Source organism: Rhipicephalus sanguineus, chromosome 11, assembly GCF_013339695.2.
Source record: "Rhipicephalus sanguineus isolate Rsan-2018 chromosome 11, BIME_Rsan_1.4, whole genome shotgun sequence".
NCBI lineage: Eukaryota > Metazoa > Arthropoda > Arachnida > Ixodida > Ixodidae > Rhipicephalus > Rhipicephalus sanguineus.
In genome coordinates, this window is record NC_051186.1 from 124184262 (window position 1) to 124200411 (window position 16150).

General features: G+C 43.4%; 1 protein-coding gene across 2 annotated transcripts in view; it reads left to right on the top strand.

Annotated features, from left to right (window-relative positions):
- Positions 1-15926, top strand: part of LOC119373907 (uncharacterized) — a 74646-nt gene extending 58720 nt beyond the window's left edge. Inside the window, exons 5-8 of one of the 2 annotated variants that reach the window (XR_005180010.2) lie at positions 8773-8909; positions 8968-9029; positions 12595-12675; positions 15649-15926. The gene's annotated coding sequence lies outside the window, so the exon portion shown is untranslated. The remainder of the gene's footprint in view (positions 1-8772; positions 8910-8967; positions 9030-12594; positions 12676-15648) is intronic. The other variant, XR_005180011.2, reaches the window with a different exon arrangement.
- The last annotated feature ends 224 nt before the right edge of the window (positions 15927-16150 follow it).

Genomic DNA, 16150 nt, shown 5'->3' on the forward strand with positions numbered 1-16150 from the left:
GTTGAAGCGCCGATTGATGACGATGAAGAATTATGGCTGAGCCCTTTGTAATGGGTTGGAAGCTTTAAACAGCCCACCAGTTATGTAATTTGCATTGGGTGACGCCCGGTCGCTATTTCCATTTCCTGTCATGCTGTATAACATACGTTGACGTGGGAGAGAGGGGGGGGGGCGAAGAACTTTACTGAGACCCCGAGGAAATGGATCATGCGCTTATGGGCTTGCTTGGCAACCAATACAAGTGCACTTGCGAAGAACCCTGTACGCTATAAATCATTGTAATTTTTGAGAAGTAGGGAAGCAGGCACTGTGCCATTTTTCGTCATTCTACGGAGAGCCGGGGTACCTGCTAAACGCATGTAAGGCATTATGCGCACTTTGTTGATGCTGTGCCTGATGACGATGAAGAATTATGGCGGAGCCCTTTGTAATGGATTGGAAGCATTCAACAACCCACTCGTTGCACAATTCGCATATGTGACGCCTGGTTACAGAATTCGGGTTGTGCGACGCTTGGTGCTTATTTTACTCTTCTACCACGCTACATTGCATTAGTTAATGTGGTTTCTTCCCGATATGAAGGCTGTATAGGACCTTTCTGCAAAGCAGTTTCAAGCACCGGCACGGCTCAGAGGTTGAATACTGGGCTCCCACGCAAAGGACCCTGGTTCGAACCTCGTTCCATCCTGGATTTTTTCTTATTTCGTTTTTTTTTTCTTATTTCGAACGATAGTGGTTACGGACACCGGCGGCGGCGGCGGCGGACAAATACGGCACCAAACACGGCCTCTGACATGATCTCATAACAGCTTTCGCTGTAAAACTCTCAGAGAGAACATCTAAGTGCGAGCGCTCGTAGTTGTGAACCTAGTATACTGGATAGACGCAATAGCTCCCGTGAAACGTTTGTACCTATTGTTTAAAGTGTATTTAACATGCCGAGGGGACATCACGCACTGTACTTTCTTCATCTGCGGTAGCTGAAGTTTGACTAAGGTATCGAAATTACGAGCCGTAGCAATAAAATTTCGCGCAGCTGCTCTGTATTTTGCTGCCGTATCCGCGCGTTGCTGGTTAAATTTAGGATTAATTGGTGCAGCCCGCTTTGCCATTATAGTGCTCGTGAGAAAATGAACCTTGTGGTGTGTAATTAGCCGTTGAACTCGCGCCAGTAAAAGAATATTTTATTTATTGGAAGCAACCATTTCCACGTTCTGTTTTAAATTATAACTTCATTTCGAAGGTGTTTACAAGTGTTATGTCTTGGACGAGACAAAGCTATTTTGCTGGCGGCACGCTGAAGGCAAATTGAAGGTGGCGGCACACTGAAGGTGGTATCTACTAACATGATTTAAACATTTATTACGGCGACAGGTGACTTTGGTACTCCGGGAAACGCTTTATAAGACACTCGTTGCTTGCTCCGGGTAACGCATTACAAGGCACTCGTTACATACGGAGGATATTATTTATGATTGGGATGGCGCAGGAGTATTTCGCAGTAAGTGCTAGTGGCTTATCGGACTGTGCTCCAGTCTCGCGGAATTCATTGGGCACGACGTGTTCCAGGAGCTCGACGACGACCAGTTCATTTGTCGGAATGTTGGCTCCAGGAACATACTCTGTTCGAGAACTTTTTCATAATTCCAAGCCTTCACCTTCGGAAGAACTTCCCTGTCTTGTATGCTCTCACAAAGCCCTGATATATTACTCGAATGTTCTGTCTTTGACAAAAAGCTTAGCTAGTTTGTAGGAATTCACATTAGAAACGGCGTTTGTGTTGTCTTGACTTCTCTCTTCTGTCCATGATTGCACTTTGCTGTCTTTGAACATCTTCTCAGTATAATGCTTTGTCCGACGGTTGCGTTGGCCAGCCCACTGGTTAGCACAGGCCGGCGGTGCCCCGAACTGAAGGACTCACCCACGTGCACCCGTTCTGAAGCCTTAAAAGTAAATATTGTCTCGCCCTATTTGCTATCAGCACCACGCACTTCAGGTTTTCACATGAAACAATAGCGCCAGAACAGGCAAGCAAATGAGTGGAAGAAGAAAAGTTCTGCCTTGGCCGGAGTTGCGGCACAACCATGGTGGGTAGATGATCATGTTAATGAATCAGAGATGAGCTCTTCGTATGTGTAAATATACACTCAGACATAATAAACGGATGAACATGCAAAAAAGGTGGTCGGACCCCCCCCCCTTTTCCCAATATTATGAAATGCACTTCTGGCTATTCCCCTAAAACAGGTGTTTCCTATTTTCTGATTTGAGTGATGATGGCTCTTCTATTGAGGGATATCACAGGATTACCAACCTCACAGGAATGCAAAATCCTCTCCTAGATAGCCTATGTGGCAGGAAGTGCGCTCATACATGCAAAACCTATTGCTCCGTGAGCTTCCAGTGCCATGGTCTTCTTTTCACCATGTATTATTTGATGGGGCTCCATCGTCGAAATAAGTCCACAAAAATACCTTCTTTTCCTTTGGATCAATATCATTCATTCTCCTTGTCATGTTTTCCTTTGTTCTTGCACTGGCGCTATCTTACAACAAAAAGGGAACTACTCATCCCGGATGACAGACACTAGTCGTGCACCTGCTCAGCTGCAAAGCAGTCTTTTACAAACTATCACTGGACATATGTGTTTTGGAGAATGAACAAATCTTCGCATTCTACGATGCGCTCTAGCTCTACATGGTATTTAATGGTCTATTTTACGATTTCTGCGTTCCCACGAGCAGCGAAATGCTGTTGGATCATTCTTAGGTAATAAAGTTGTAGGCAATAAATGCGTTACACTGTTTTGACTATCCTATGTACATGTCGCAACCGGCGCATGGAACCCTAATGTGCAATAGATGTTGTATTAAGAGGAAATACCTTGAGGCCCTTTTTGCCTCGTGTAAAATTAATTAGGCGCACCGCAGACGAAGACAAAAGGAAGACAGCAGGACAAAGCACTTTTTCGCGCAGGTTTCTAGATTTTGTTCTTTCTTCGTGTGCACACAGCACCTACAGCACAATGACTAGGCAAGGTGTTATTTGAAAAGAAAGGAGACTTTTAATTTTAAACACAGCACACGGTATTCATTCGGAATAAACGCAAACCCTATCCTTCACTCTACGAACTGGACAACCAATTGTGTCTGGTTTAACATACCATTAGTGATGCGCCTATTTATGCACTGGACTTCTGGAAGCAGCACATCCTGGGTAAGCGCACATTGTAGTATTGTAGGTCCTTCAAAAGCGGAAAGAACTCCATTTTATTTTGACGTATGATCTGTTGCATGGTTGTACTAATATAGATCACTGCGCTTTATTGCCTGTGCATTGCCGCATTTTCACGCAAGCAATGTTGCGCCACCTTTCATCAGCAGTCGCTTTATTTGCCCTGCTGATAATAGCCACCAGTCCAGAAGATTTTGATAAAAAGTCACGCAGAGACCGCGTTCCTAGCATCAGAAAGGTAACATCACTTTCTGTTTTGGGCGGTGTGAGAATACGATGCATTACGTAAAGAAACAGGCATCTAAATAGAAGTCCTGACAACAAGTGTATAGCACTTACTTTACTGAGAGCACAGTTTGATGGCACTTCTTCCGCAGTAGCCATATTCTGCCACAATTAATAGAAGTATTGTGACATACTGGCACATGAGTTTGGCTCGCAAACAATATTACGTTTTCTGTAACCTTGATTTGAAAGAGTCGTGCTGAAAGTGTCCCCTGAATGCAATTGTGCATGGGAAGTTTTAAGTATACCACTCATAGAAGCGCACACGCATACGTGTATTCATAAACGTAATTGGGAAGTTGTTTATTTAGAGATGATGCAGAGACAAGTTGTCATAAATCTAAGTATTATTCAGAGTGCAAAAAACCTGATCGTAAATTGGACTCATGGTAAAAGAAGGTAATGTCTTGTTTTGTGCTCCTTTTTAGTGTTGGCTCGTCTGACCTTTTTAGGATGAGGGGTTCTTGCGAGCATTTCTCTACACATATTTGTGCTACAGGTTTGCAAAACGATTTGCTTAATTGTTCTCGCTTGCAATCTGAATACGCTACCGTAGTGGTGTTGAATAATTTTTAGATAGTTTGTGACTCAGTGTTTTAGAGAAGTATTTGAATGCATCGAATTGCACGCCATTCCTCCCTTTAGCAATAGGCACCATATGGGCTGTGTGTATGTATACTTATTATTATGTAAGGAATCACCGATTAAACTATTGCTAAATAGTGGATACTTATTTCTGCTAGCTTCAAAACCTCTGTTTCAAAAGTATGAAAAATCGCCAAGTCATTGTAATGGTGTGGCCAAAGTATTTAAGGCTATGGTTTCTTGCGCCTGTAAATCAATTAAGCGTATCAATGAAGCAATTTAAATGCATGTGGTGATTATTCGGCTTAGAGTACATGAAATTATTTCCCGCTGCATTAAATTGATACAGAAGCTTCGTATTTGCAGTGTGGTAAGCTTTTTTCTCCCAAGCGTGCATGGGCAAATAATAAATTAATTTATGATATATACGTAGCAGAATCACGATATGATTATAAGGCATGCACTAATGCGAAACTCTGGATAAGCATGTCGCACCTATGATTTTTAACATGTATATTAACGTAAGTTAACTGGTGTTTTTGCATTTAGCCCCCGCACATATGCGGCCGTAGGTGCCGCGAATAAACCCCACGACCTCGAGCTTAGCAGCGTAACAGATTATCTGGTAATCTACAAATGCGGTGCGCAGGGAAAGTCACAAGTTTGCACGAGAAAGCTCTGCCCCAAATTTAGCGCGATGTGTTGCGCATGATATTTTGACGGGTTAGTGCTTCTCCGTAAGTCGATTGTGCCGGTAGGATGTAAAATATCGATTGTTCACGGTAACGCATAAAAGGTAACGTGGAATTAAATTTTTCTACCGCTATGCAGTCATGTCTTCTTTAAGTGGGCTCCCTTATTAAGGACACTGCGAAGTATGGTCAAAAGTTTGAGCGATGAGGTGGTGGCTATGTATGTTACGCCCATTAATTTAAATGCTTAGAATAACAGAGAGCTGAGCTAGTTGGTACGTATTCATTCTAAAAAGACAGGGCGTGCAAACATGGACACGAGAAAGAAGTCAGGACACCACAAACACCGACTAACAACTGAAGAGACGCACAACGACTGAAAGAAAGAAGGCACGAAAACTTATCTCCGCATGCCCATGCAACATGCGAACAGATTCGCATGTTGCATGGGCATGCGCAGATAGGAGAGCAATATTTAAGTGACATGTTTCCGTGAAATGTTCGTTCCTAAGAGCGCAGGAACTTCGCCACCATTTTTTACAATTGCGAAGCGCGATTTGCTCTCTCAAGGATCATTTCTGAGGATCAACCAATACTCCTTAAAGGAGTAACAATTGCTCCTTCAGGGACCATTTCCAAAAACCAACTGTTAGTCCTTACAGGAGTAACATTCGCTCCTTCAGGGACCATTTCTGAAAATCAACTGTTACTCCTTACAGGAGCAACCGTTAGACCTCTTGCAGTTAATCCTTCAAAGACTAACTGTTTATCCCCTTGCAGTTCATCCCCAAAAGGACTATTGGTTGTGGCAAATCAGTTGATCCCCTGAAGGACTAACCTCCCTACCCCTTTTAGTCCTTTTTTTCCCAGAGTGTACTATCTAATATTATTTTAGGCATAAAAAATTTGGGGCACGCTTAAGCTTCGCCTTTAAGAGTTGAACGCGATAGCAGTATCCTGCCCATAGCGCGCACTTCGAACACTACGAGTGTTTAACAGAATGCGCGCAATAAGGTGTGTGCCCTATGTAATGGGAAGCATGCTTTAAACCAGGAGCAATTATGCGCGAGAACCTTTTTCGAAGCTGCGATGCACCCACTACGTGGTCTTAAAGGAATACGCGCAGTAATGCGTGTGCCTTTTGTAATGGGTGGCTGCCTTTGAACCACCAAGTCGTTATGATATTGACGTGGTGTAACGCCCGATGGCAATGTACGCTTGTACCACGCAATATTACTGCCATATTACATCTCGTACTGTGACACCTGTATACAGGACGCGTAGTTTTGGGTAGCATGAAAGTTATTTTCAGTGCAGCTCCAAGTAGTGACGTGGCTGTGTGGTAGAACACTTGCTTGCCACGCAGACGGCCTGGGTTCGATTCTCACTCGGACCCAATATTTTTATTATTTATTTTATTTGCAGCTTTTTCGATTTTTCGCTCACAACCAACGGCCCCGACGCCGACGGCGGAATTTCTGCGATACGAGCTCTTTAACGCTATCGCGTTAATACTTCATGTATATACGCACAGAATATCCCGGACGATAGAGCCACGAACTAAATAGTGAAACGCGCTCGCCTCAGAGAACATGCATCGCGCACAGTTAAGCAATTAGTACAGGCATGCGTAGCTGAGACAAACCATCGCATCAGTCTGCACGAGGTTTGTTGCTTCAGGGGAGTGCGCTTGACCTGCCCATATATATCCGTGTCGTTTGGGGTGCGCGGGCGCATATATTCATGAAGCATTCCTGAAATAAAATCACCTGTGGGTGTTACAAATATCGTGCGTTTCTTTTTCATTTCTTCATCGTCAAAGGATGCTAAATCACCTGCACGGTGTGATGATCAATCACCGACTCGACCAGCTTTAAAGCTTAGCGACCTACACAACCTAACAGATACTACACAAAAATTTTCCTGACAGGCACAGCGGCAACTTTCCGATGCCCAAATGCACCCCACCACATGACATTGCACTGCATGCAGTGTCCGTAGGACGCCGTCTCGCCACTCTTTAACCACACGTCCCACAGTGGGTCGTGGGAATGACGACTCTCCAAATGAACTCGGGAGGCTGATTGGCTATTCCTGACCAGGCCCGGCGAGCTGCAATAGCAAGTGGGATCCTGCAAAAGCGACTCTACTCACACTAACCAAGCAATCTTTATTTCTGTGAGGTTATCTCTCTCTAGCATGCGGGATCATTACTACTGACCCCCTGAGCAGGATGAAAATTTCAGCAGTTTCCCCTGACCAGCAGCACATGTTTTGTGCATACAGGTCGGCAAGAACTGCATCTTCGTTGTTAAGTGCACGATTTTATGTGTCAGTATGACGCGCCCCACATGTAGGACAGGAGAGGCCCTATTGTATCCCAATGCATTGCGAAAAGTGTGGCGGATGTGGTGTTATATTTATAGCGCAAACAAAGCGGTATGGGGCAAACAAAACAGCAGACGCCCCGCGGCATGCGCTACGCGCTGGTTCGCTTCTGCGCAGATCTGTAGTCCCGGGTGGTTTGCATGCAAGGAAATGTTCCAAGCAGACGTTTACCAGGCTGTTCGTGCGTGGCAGGCCCGAGCTCTGCATGCTGAAATTTTTGTGGAGCGTTTTTGTGCAACAGTACAGAAGGTACCGGTACCTGCCGTAATCAAAAACATTCAGCCCCTGCATCATCGTATTCGAACTGACCTAGCAGTGACTTCCGCGTTCTGCTTGGCGTTAGGCCTTTCTTTTCCTTTCTCGTAGCCCGATTTCCCGATCTATTGGCCGATTATCGGTTCTTCGCTCGTATATATGGAGCGAGCGTAGTAGCTATGCGGCGCAACGTCAACCTAGTAGTTGACGTAACTTGACGTCGAAAAGAGGACACCGCTGTATTGTGTACGCGATTGTGCACGTATAGTTTGTAATTACAATGCGCACACAGCTACTAGCACGCAGCCAGCGCGCACCGCACAAAAAATACATCACGTAGTCCGATAACCACAATAAAAGTTTATTGCCCCTCCGTATGAACGACACAGCCTCTAAAAACGCGATACGACAGGGACGCAGCCAGCAACTCTTTTCGGGGGGGGGGGGGGGGTGTTCAACCACATTTTATGAATGTTCGCGCGTGCGTTTTTGTATTTGTGTGTGTATAGATACGCAAGCAGAATTGAAAATTTTGCTTGCGTATATATCTGCCCCCCCCCCCCTGGCTACGCCATTGCGATAGGATGCCTTCAGCGCATGTTATGTACGGCGCCTCAGACGCCAAAAACAAAAGTTTACCTGTGTTCCGAGTTGACAGAACGAGTAAGAAGCAACGGAGCGCACATTCGAGAGCTTCGCATGCAAATACCATCTATTAGTGATCAGCAATGAAGCGAACGTACCTACAAATGAAAAGTGACACACGGCACTTTCCGCAGTGCATGCGATCTGCACCGGGTATACGCAACAGCTGGGCATTGCGTAGCTTTCCTAAAGAACACGCAGAAAGGGCAGCACGCGTGAATTAACTGCGCCGCTTGCACGGCAAAAAAAAAAACTGCGAAAGTTTCGCGACTCGGTTGATACGCGCATGCGCTTGCAAACGACGCGCCGGAAATCGCGAAATGTTTAGCTGCTCCTTCGCTAGGAGGCGATGCGGGTGTTTTGCGATGCGGAGGCTTCGCGAATGTGACGTCAGGGCCTCTCCGTAGTATTCCTTCCTCCATGGCGCCCCATAATAAAATTGTTCCAATTCTCGGGCGCCGCGGGAGTACGCTGATATGTGTTCATTCTTCATGGTGATGTCTGTGCAGGCAGAAGTAGGATCCTGTCCATAAGTATTTTAGTCATGGGCTGGATTGAAACATATATCTTAAACTTCCATACACTAAAAGCAATTCACGACTTCTGCTGCATAAGGAGTCCATAAGTATTTTTGGGGCAGTAAGACATTGCAGCGTCAATAACTCGACACTGCTGTTCCCACTTTCAGTTTCTGAACACTTCGGAGCCCACATGGACTTACAATTCAACGCTGCCTGAATCTCTCCTGTGCACAGTGGACGTTAAGTTAAAATTAAACAGGCTGTCAATTCGGTACAACAGGTCGTACTATATGGGCGGTAAAGTGTAAGTTCGTTTGCTGTCTTTGTTAATGCCTAATGCTATATAAAGCTCCTTAATGCAGACTATCAGAGGTCCTACAAGGATGGTTCCGTCACAGAGACAAGATTTTCGTCGGCAAACTGGGTGAGTTTTTGAACTCACATTTTTTTTCATGCCTAAGAAAGTTTATACATTTGAGGATGCCTTTACTCCTCTTGGCGGCGCTGTGCATAGGCAACATTTAACTTTTTTCGTATATGTAATCACAGCGCCTTTTCGTGCAATTCGTCCGTAAACATTTTCTTGGAAGCACGGATATGAATCTCTGCTTCCTGAATTATTTTGTGCTGATCACGGGGAGCTTCACTACATCAACTCACATTAGAACAATTTCGCTGCCTGCCTGAATTCGTATTTGCCTTCTGACACTACGCTCAATAGGTGTGCTAACTCTTTTTTTTTAAATACCATGAGAACGGGCTTTACCTTGTATTCAGGTGTTTATTATCTTTCAAGTCAAGTCAAGTGCTTTTATTTTCATTTTTTCTTACAATCATGCTTATACAGATATCTGAACCGATAGCCAGGAAAGGCTTGTTTCCGGTCCAGTGTTAATAATAAAACATTCAGGTCAGTGCAGTATTTACAGTTAGGTATACAATTACATATCTTAACAGACAAACAAACGAACAATGGTTTTCACAAGTGCACCCGAATAGTTATTGCAGATATGTTAAAGGTCCTGGTTCGCAAGAAAAAAGAATTTACTACACTGCTTAAAATTACGTGCGGTTTTAACCTCCAAAGGTAGGACATTCCAGATTTTTGTTCCACTAAATTCGATCACTCTTTCACCGTATACATTATAACATTTTGGTAAATTCAGATTGCCTTTTAGAGCATGTCTCGTACTGCGCGTCGGAAAACAGAACATATTACGAGGAATAGGAAAGTTAGTGCACATAATGCTATTAACTGAAATTGAAATCTTATGATTACACAGAGCCTTAAGCGATAACACTTGCTGTGTCTGGAAAATGTCGTGAATTATATCATTGTTACTGTTAGGATTAATTATTTTCAATGCCCTTTTCTGTAATTTTTGTAAAGATTGTAGGTATGTTTTGTAAGTTACGCCCCATGATTCAATACAATAACTGCTATGACAAAACGCATAGTATAGAGATTTGAGTATTTCACGGGGGATATTTTGTCTTGCTTTAATGAGGTGGTAACATCCGCACGCGACCCTCCTGCACAGACTCTGAATATGCGCTTCTCAATGTATATGTTGGTCAAAAATGACGCCCAGATATTTAAATGCGTCAACTTCTTGTATAGGGCTATTGTTTAAGGTAACACTTATGCTGCTGGTGTCAACGTTATTTCTCCTCGAGCGAAAAACTACATATTTAGTTTTTTTTGCTATTTAAAGTTAGTTTGTTATGAGCAAACCATGAGGAAATGCTTGCTAAATCATTCATTACATCTATTTGCAGTGCAGAGAGTGTGTCACCTGTAAATAATAAAGCTGTGTCATCTGCGTACATTAGAGCTTTAGAGCTATGAAGAGCATCAGGGAGGTTGTTAATGTATATTGAAAATAACACTGGTTATAGCACGGATCCTTGTGGGACTCCACTAGTGACTGTGCTGAATGTTGAATAATAGTCGCCCATTACTACCATTTGTTTCCGTGAGGATAAATAGCTGGAAAAGAATTCAAGGGAGTTGTTGGTGATACCGTAACTTTCTAGTTTTTGCAGTAGTATGGAGTGAGAAACGGTATCAAACGCTTTCTTAATATCTAAAAATATTCCTATTACTAACTTCTTTTCATGAAGTGCTGAGTTTATTATTTGGGAGAGAGTTAACACTGCAGTAGATGTCGATCTATTAGATACAAAACCATGCTGCTGAGGACAAATTACATTGTGTTCATTGAGGAAACTTTTCAATCTCTTGGAAATCAGTTTTTCAAAAACTGTGTTTATGACACTCAGAACGGATATTGGTCTGTAATTCTCTGGCTGATTCAAATCCCCAGATTTGTACACAGGAATGACTTTGGCTGTTTTCAGTATATCTGGATATGAACTGGTAGCAAACGCGAGAATAAATACTTGGCAAATGGGACTGCAGAGAATGTCAACGTTGTCTTTTAAAATTCTAGTGTGTATACCATCGTGGCCAGCTGCTTTCCTTAAAGGCATTTTATTTATCATTGATTTCAGTTCATCATGGCTTATTTCTTCCAAATGAAAGTCGTCGTCAACTATCCTAGGTAGGGCTGGGGCGAGCTCACAGGATGAAAACTGATTAGCTAGGTTACTTCCTATGTCAGAAAAAAGCGATTAAATTCATTAGCTACTTGCGTCGATGGTTCATCCGGTTGGGTTCTCTGTATTTGGCCTTTGCCTATAACTTCTTTTACGATTTCCCATATTTTTTTGTGTTTCCACTGTCATTCTTAATGAGGTTGATGTAGTACTGCTTTTTTGATTTTCTGATCATACTGACCGAGCTATTTTTAAAGTATTTAAAGCTCTCCTTGTAATAAGAATTTGATTTATTGCATTTCCATTTACGGTAAAAATAGTGTTTCTGTTTTAACGTTTCCAGGATAGTGTTAGTTATCCAAGGACACATGGGATGTTCGTAATTGTGGCGTTTATACACTCTTGTAGAATGCTTAATGGCATTGTTAATGCATTGGATAAGTGCTTCACATTGAGCATGCACATCACATAATTCAAATACTTTTTGAAAATATACACACTGAAGCAATCGTCGCACTTCAGCATAATTTACAGAAGTTGATCTTCTATCTGGTGCATTAGGTGTAGAAGACAGATATTTTCGAGGTAAGAATAGAAACGTTGGGTTGTGATCTGCAATGGCAACATCGTAAACACCTGCTGAAACATTAAATTCTGAGTTGCACAAGATATGAGCGATAAGAGATACACATTGGCTTGTAATACGGGTCGTTGAAGATATGACATTTTTTAGATTGAGAGATTCTAGCAGGAATATGTAGTCATGACAGTTCTGCTTCAGGAGGTTAATATTAAAATCACCGCAAACAATTATAGGTTCATCTGAAGAAACAAGGGGAACAATTATTTTTTCCATGCTTGTTATAAAATCATTCACGCTTGAAGAAGGAGGTCGGTAGAAACTCCTATTCTAGCCCCACGTTTTAATTGAAGAAAAATAGTTTCTGCATATGACTCACAAACTGAGCTTACTGGCAAAGTAACATATTTAATGTCATGTTTAATAAATAGCGCCACTCCTCCATCCCGGGTGGCCCCCGGTCTAGGTTGCGACACAGTAACGTATCCCGGTAGCTGGACTGTTTCACCTTTTTTTTAACCATGTCTCGGTTATGGCTATAATGTCGTAGTTGAATGTGTGCTGCGATAAGTATGCCGATAGGCTTTCAAGATTTTTTCCAATACTGCGTAAGTTACAGTGCAAAAGTGAATGATCTTGCTTACAATGTATATCTTCAAGTTCATAAAGGTTATAAGCCATTATGACAAGGTTATTTACGAGATGTGTCTATTATAGCTGCTTACAGGATCTGAGCAAAATCATCAGGGCTCATAATATGGACCACTCGCGAGTTTTCAGATTTCCTCATCAGAATTTTTCCATGAGATAACCAGGTGAATTTCCAGCCTTTTTCTCGTTTTGCTTTCAGTGCGAGCCCCAAAAGAACTTTATTTGCTTGGCACAGGTGTTCATTAAGGAAGATCGGGGTCACTTCACCATCAAAACACAGGTGACTTGTGTTTAGCCTTTGTTTTTTTGCCTTTTTCAGGATTTTGTTCCTGACATTTCGAGAAGTGAGCTTGTTAATGATGTTTGGAGTAGTTGTGGTATCTTTAGTTGGCACGCGGTGTATCACATCGATATCTGAGTCTTTAATTTCTACGTTCAAGCAGGTAGAAATAGTCTGCATTGTGGTTCCGAGTTTCTCTTCAGCCTTAATTTGAACACCTTTGATTTCCAAGTTACAATTACGACTGTACTGCGCAAGAGCTGTCAGTTCTTTTTTAACATCCTTCAGTTCCTTTATCAGGCGGCTGTTCTCTTTTTTTTAGTTCAATGTTGTCCGACCTGACTGCAGCTACTTCCAGTTTGAATTCTTCAAAATTCTGATTAATGAAGTTCATTGAGGATTTCACTGATTCCCTTTCGCCCTGAATTAGTTTGTGGATATCACGCTTTAACTCTTCGTGATTCCTGTCAATTCGTGCAGTCAAATCAGCCATTGCCTTAGCCAGCTCTTTCACAGTACTCATTTTCAGTAAATTTGCACAAGAATCACAAAATTCACCCAGAGAGCAGTCCAAGGGCTACAGTGCTTATTACTCGATTGTTTAAAAAATGTATCAGCACATACCTGCGTGAAGCAAGGTAGCGGTTAAATGCCGTCCTATCCTGCAGCTGCCTGGACTGGTCTCGAATGATGCTTTTCCGCGGTAAATTCGGTACTTTTATACCCCTGGGGTGACGTCACGGTTCCGTTCGGGGGCGTTGTCCGCAGCCACCAGCGCTGTTTCCAGCTTGATAGGCGTATCCTGATGCGCCGACACGTGCGAGGCTGTCACCGTGTTGTGGCTGCGATGGGGAATAGATGCACTGGCCTCGATGCGGACAGGATTCCCGGACGTTGCCGTGGAATGCACTGCGGGAAGCAAGGTAGCGGTTAAATGCCGTCCTATCCTGCAGCTGCCTGGACTGGTCTCGAATGATGCTTTTCCGCGGTAAATTCGGTGCTTTTATAGCCCTGGGGTGACGTCCCGGTTCCGTTCGGGGGCGTTGTCCGCAGCCACCAGCGCTGTTTCCAGCTTGATAGGCGTATCCTGATGCGCCTATCAAGCTCACAAGCTCACAACGCAAGTTCCCTTCGACGTCTCCACGCTGCGTTTCTACGACGCATGCATCAGTGACATTCATACGGATTCTTTCCTACGTGTGGGGCTCCATCTGGTTAATACATTGCTACTGTCAATTGCAAGAAACGAATGGATTGCCGTGGGGAACGTTTACGCCATCCGGCACACCGTTACATGAGCTCTACACACCTCCTGTGTTACGGAAGTCGCGAATTTCCTTCAGCAAGATGTTATACTACTCCCCGGCGGGACTCTGTATTTTATTACCAATCCATGAGTCTCGTCTTTGTGTAAAATCACTATTTTCATCCTTCGTTAATTTGTACTGCACGCTATGTCACCGCTTGTAACGACTCCAAGCACACAATCTTATCGAGTGGAATTGAATGGCTGCCGATTTGAACCTACTCATTCCTGGACAACACACAAATAGACAGGACGGTAAATAGAACAAGAGAAGCTTCGGTCTTGCAGTTTATTGTTATTTGATTAAGACGAATATATACAGTACACGGGAGAGTGTACTACATGTGAAAAATGATCTAGCAATCCAGGAGCGCAGTCTATTCGTTGCGTAGAGAAACCGACGGCTGTCTTATACATTAGAAGCAGATATGGCAGTATGGTCGTGGAAAGAATGGGTAGTTTATGTGGTTCGATTGATAGGCGTGCAACGATACGTGTGGGAGCAAGTGATGACGATTGCTCTGTCAAGTACGTCAATATGTTCACCATTTTTTCTTTTCTTCAGGGGAGGTATTGATAGTATTTCGCACCTGCGGCAACGTCTGTATCAGTCAGACCAACCGGTGTATCAGTATTGGGCTACAAGAGCACGCCATTTCATTGAAGGAACAAGTGTCTTCCGGTATTACCACCACGATTCCAGCGATTGCAGTTACGCGCCTTGGTTCGTACGACGGGGAAGGCCGCTCACCCGCACTGCGGCTATGGAACCCGTCCATTTTGATTTTCTTCAACACAGGATGTTTAACTTCTTTCATGTAGTAAGTGAATATTTGGGTGTTATCCTAGAATGTAGGACGTCGCTTATTAATATTAGTCATACTATGTGCTTGTAGCAAAGCCTTCGAACTTAACAATGGGTTGCGCTCTCCAGCGCCTTCTAGTGGGTCGTCTTCTTTGGCTTATCCTGAAAGGACGCCGCTCGCGCTGAGAGTTTTGGCCTGGCCGCCACTGTCGCCATTACGCATTATCGCTGAGTGCCGTCTAATAAAACACCTTGACATGCTTCGCACCTAGGCATGATTGAAAACGGCTTATCCGATTGATATCAGCAGTAGAAGAATGTGTTACATTGCGTATCACAATTGCTTGTAATAAATATTCGCTCCATTACCAAGTAAAATGTCAGTAATGGAAGAGGAGTTGGTCTACGTCGACAGGAACAGAAGTTGCGGTCTCTTCAAATCACGCCTGCTATTGCGTGGTATGTTTCGACGATGGTGGTCTTACTCATTGCTTTACCGGAGTGCAACCTTGAGGCTACACGTACTTTTAATTGATAATAATGACAATACTTGTTCGGGTTTAACGTTCCAAAATCAAGATAAGCACTTCTCATGCCGAGTTGTGTAAGAAGTCGTTGCAATTTATTGTCAAGTTTGGTTATGATACAATAAATGTACCAATCAATCAACCGGTAATTAACGCTTGTATGCACCTGTTAAATTTTTCACTGCTGCCTTTTCACTGCTTTCTTTAATTAGATTACCTTTCGTAATCGCCAATATTTGTGTGTCCACAAATTCTCCTGAAGTATCCGCTGTAGCAGGCAAAGGGCATCGCCCAGTAAGGTACATTTGTCACTTAACGCAACTTCTCATTTTCAGGTGAACAACCTTGGTACGACTTGCGAGTTAAGAACTCGTCTATTCTTGCTGGCCCATCAGCAGATTGTGTAGGCAACTTCAGTGATGCTATTTCTAAAACGACAAACAAGGCCGTGAGAACCAAAAGCTGGAATCGCCCGGCTCGAGCTAAACCTCTTTACTATCCTTGGTGCCATAGTGTACTTCGTCCACCATCAGTGATTCAGCGACCCTTGGCACCTCAGACACCCTCCGGTAAAGAAGAGTAGCATTTGTGACCACACAAATAAAAATGAGCGAATTCGAGTACTCTTTTAACGATTGTTGGTGTTTTACAGCCCAAAATTACAATATGACTATGAGCGGCGCCGCAGGAAAGGGCTCTGGAAATTGTGACAATCTGGAGTTCTTTAACATGCACCTGAATCTAAGTACATCGCCTCCATCGAAATGCCCCACCTTCATAGATATGCAGCCGCCCCGGCCGGGATTCAATCCCGCGACTTTTGTGTGAACTGTCGAG